Source organism: Petaurus breviceps, unplaced genomic scaffold (genome assembly GCF_028583685.1).
Source record: "Petaurus breviceps papuanus isolate PSGF00001 unplaced genomic scaffold, PetGlider_PUasm1.0 76, whole genome shotgun sequence".
NCBI classification, from domain to species: domain Eukaryota; kingdom Metazoa; phylum Chordata; class Mammalia; order Diprotodontia; family Petauridae; genus Petaurus; species Petaurus breviceps.
Genome location: NW_027186473.1, coordinates 39,611,601 through 39,615,868, shown reverse-complemented (window position 1 = coordinate 39,615,868; position 4,268 = coordinate 39,611,601).

Here is a 4,268-nt window from a genome sequence, read left to right as displayed (position 1 = left end):
TTCATTCAACAACCCACAGCAAAAGATAGAATAAGACAATATTGCTTTTGGCCACTCTAAGAATTTTTACTAAATTCAATGGGTAATTGGAAACCATGGAAGGTTTCCAGAAGGGACATGATTAGAACAGTACTTTTAAGAATATCTATCTTGGAGAGACAGGGTGAACAGCAAGAAAGAGGAAAAAAATGTATTTCACAGGATAATGGGATTAATGGAAGTTTCATATATATATATATATATATATATATATGTCTGTTAATTTGTTTTTTCTTTTATTTTTAGAATGTAAAACTGAACAGTTTATTGATGGAGGGGATGGACCCTTGGAGAAGGAGACTGAAGGTTTAAAAAAAAAGAGGTAGTTGACAAAACAGAAAGGTGGGAGGAAATGGGCTGTACAAGTAAAAGGTTTAGCATTAGAAAGGAAAGAGAGGATGGTAGGCCAAGACATCAAGAAGTATCTTTATGTAGATTTGAAGTTGAAGAAGGTCATGTGAGGTGATCTCGATCTCACTAAAATAGGAGTTAGCATGAATAGTGAGAGGAACTGGGTATAGGGAAATTAAAAAAAAAGTTTTAGAATAGTCACTGTAGAAGCATAACATTAAGTAAATAAGAGATGTAGATTAGGACTAATATCATTTGAGGCTAAAATATATTAATCTGTAGTTATCTCAGTCAGCAATTTTATATCTTTTGCACCAATTATTGCACCCCAAATTTGAGACAGAAAAAAATAGAATATGGATTTTTCAAATAACCAAATGGCCATATTTGTTGAAATAAAAGTGTCCATATTGAAGGGCAGCATTTTTAAGGTGATAATAGCTAGAAATTGAAAAGAATGACCATGTGATTCCTTGACTTCCACTTTCTAAATCCCTTCTCATGATTTTAGCTGCTTTAATTCCCTTGAATTTTAAAGACAAAATTTTGGATAATAGGGAGTAATATAGAGCTGGAAGTCAAGATGGTACTGAATAGGTAATTCAGGAAAAATAAAAGTAGATTTAGGTGAATGGAAGGATGGAGTAATAGAAGGGAATTTCAGAATGTCATATTTTGAGGGAATTGCTGTCTGGAAATTTGATAACGTAAGTTGCTGAATTGTAATGGAGATCAACATCAATGCAATTGAGGAGGTTTTAGAACTATGAAATCAAGATATTGGAAGCATCATCAGTCATTGATGTTCTCCTATTCCTTATCATCAGGCAAACAGATTCTAAATCCCTGTTCTACAAATACAACCCCCCAAATATACTTTAAGATCCAACAAACTATAAACTGCAACAACATAATATTGCTTCACACTGTTTCAGACAAAATTATCACCCACAATCAACTAGGTGAAACCCTAACCCACATACACATAATATAACTATATATAACTATATAATTATATACACGTATATAGTTATATTAAACACATATAACCTCCAAACTACCTGGAACAAAATGTTCTCAAATTAAAGAGTGCTATAGAAAGAAATCATAGCAATGTGGAAACAGGAAGAAATATATATCCTGCATGTTTTCTTGTCTGGAACTGGAGTTGTCCTCAAAGATGCTTTTAGAGAATCTGCAGAAGATAAGCCTATATTCCAGTTACAGAAATCATTATTTTTGTCCACTTGTACAATAGTTAAGTAAACATTAAGCACAAATGAACAATAGAAAAATGGCAACCTTTCTGAGGACCATTTCCATTTAAACACCATTGAACATAAAGATGAAAAGAGTGAAATGATTATAATCATAACTCAAATTATATAGAATTTTAAGAGTGCAAAATACTCTCTATTATCTCATTTGATCCTCACAACATCTAGAGAAGGTTCTATTAATATCTCCATTTAATTATATGAAAGTGTAAGTCACAGAAATAAATGTCAATGAATGGGGTATAGAGGACTGTGAGCTGAAATTATTTTTTTTTGTTTTTGTTTTTGTTTTCCCCAGTAGCAACTGAAACTATAAGAAGGGTGCTGTTGGAGGCTCCTTTATGTTTAAAGCAGAGGTTCTTAAATTTTTTTTGTGTCATGGTCCCCTTTGGAAGTCCAGTAAAGCCTATGGATATCTAATCAAATGAGAAAATATTTTAAAGCATGTAGTACAATGCCTGTTGCATATTAAGTTATTAATAAATGTTTATTCCCTTTCTGCCATTTCTCCAGATAGAAAAATATTAAATAAATAAATAAAATATATCAAATTATAAGAATCCTAATTTTTTTGAATTACAGTTATCAAGGTATCAATTTAAAACAAATACAAATTCAGAGACCCCAGGTTAAGAATCCTTGTTCTAAAAGATTAGTTGTCAGAGCTATATGGTACTTTATCCTCTTTAAGAGTGATCCCTGTGGACAACTATCCCTTTGGCATATTGCTTTTAGGAAAAGGCAATTAATTCAATGAAAGCAAAGTTAGTGGCGGATTTGAAGATTACATCCCAATCATTAAGCATCAGGGGATGTCCAATTCTATATTAAATGAAATAAGCCAAATGTGCCATGGGGCTGGGCTATGCTTCAGGCTTCCTCATCTGACCATGAACAGTGCATTTGATATCCCCAGAGCACTGATTTTCAAATGGAGCACAATTCCATAGCAACTTCAGTGATACTTTCTCATATCAGTTCGTGTTTAAGAACAGAGACATGTGGGTGATATAGTAGATAGATAGATGGATTTCACATCAGGAAGAGTTGTAATCAAATTATATCTCAGATATTTAGTAACTCTGTAACTCTCCACAGGTCACTTTACCTTTTTCTGCCTCAATTTTTTCCTCTATAAAATGTGAGAAATAATGGTATCTTCCTCCCAGGGAGGCCATAAGGATCAAATAAGATAATATATGCAAAGTGCCATGTGAATCTTGAAGCCCTACATAAGTAGTAGTTATTTTTCTTAAATAAATGTAGTTAAGAAGATCTCTATTGACTTCACATTCCTATGTAGACAAATGGATAGTGAAATAGGGGGAGAAAATGAGATAACGAGAACTTATGAATATATGTAGGTCAAGGGACTCATGTAAGATGGCCTCAGTCTTAACCATCAAGGTTATCTGGTACTACCATACTATAGAGGGCCAAGATAGTTGAAAGCTTGAGGAGACTAGAGAATAAGAACTGATCATATCAACAAAATAATTTCTGTTGGGTCATCATGATGTATTTATGAAGTGAATCCCTGCATAATCGCTAGATTCTTTAATAAAGTAGCCACTTTATTTGCATTCTACTTTATTTAGAGTTAATTAAATTCAATTCATTGAGCATTTATTAAGAGAGTACTAGATGTAAGGTAAGTCAGCTAGGTGGTACAGTAGATAGAGGATCAGGCCCGGAGTGAGGAAGACATATCCCTGAATTCAAATTCAGCCTCAGATACTCACTCACTATGTGACCTTGGACCAGTCATGCAGCACAGTTTGCCTCAATTCCTTATCCATAAAATGAGGTGGAGAAGTAAATGGCAAACTACTTAAGTACTTTTGCCAAGAAAACCCCAAACAGGGTCACAAAGAGTTAGACACAACTGAACAATAACAACAGATGCAGGATGCTGTGCTAGGAGGTGGAGAGCCAAGGGAAAAAAAAAAGATGCCCCCTCCATACAAGATACTTATTCTACTAATGGAATATGTTATAGACCCCTGTTGATAATTGTAAAGCATATTCAAGATAAAATATTGGGGGGAGGGAGGAATCATGAAAGCCTTCATGAAGGAAATGACACTTAAGCAGTACTTTGAAGGAAGGTAGGTATTCTAGAAAATGGGGACTAGCTCATGCAAAAGCATAATGTCAGGGGATGGAATGTTGAGTACAGTAAAAGAGCATAATATACAATAATGGATCAGAAAATTAATTGTAAGGTAATATGATAGGCATTTTCTTCTACTGTTTTAGAATCATTCAACAAGTGGTTATAATCCTCTTAGGATGCTGTAATTTAGAACGGGTCAGGGACAATTCCCCCATTTTAAAAAATAAAGAAAATAAAACTCAGGAGTGGCTAGGTGATGCAGTGAATAGAGCACCGGTTCTGGAGTCAGGAGAACCTGAGTTCAAATCCAGCCTCAGATACTTAACACAAAGAGTAGCCGTGTGACATTGGGAAAGTCACTTAACCCCAATTGCCCTACCTTCCTCCTCCAAAATGTAAAAAGAAAGAAAGAAAGAAAGAAAGAAAGAAAGAAAGAAAGAAAGAAAGAAAGAAAGAAAGAAAGAAAGAAAGAAAGAAAGAAAGAA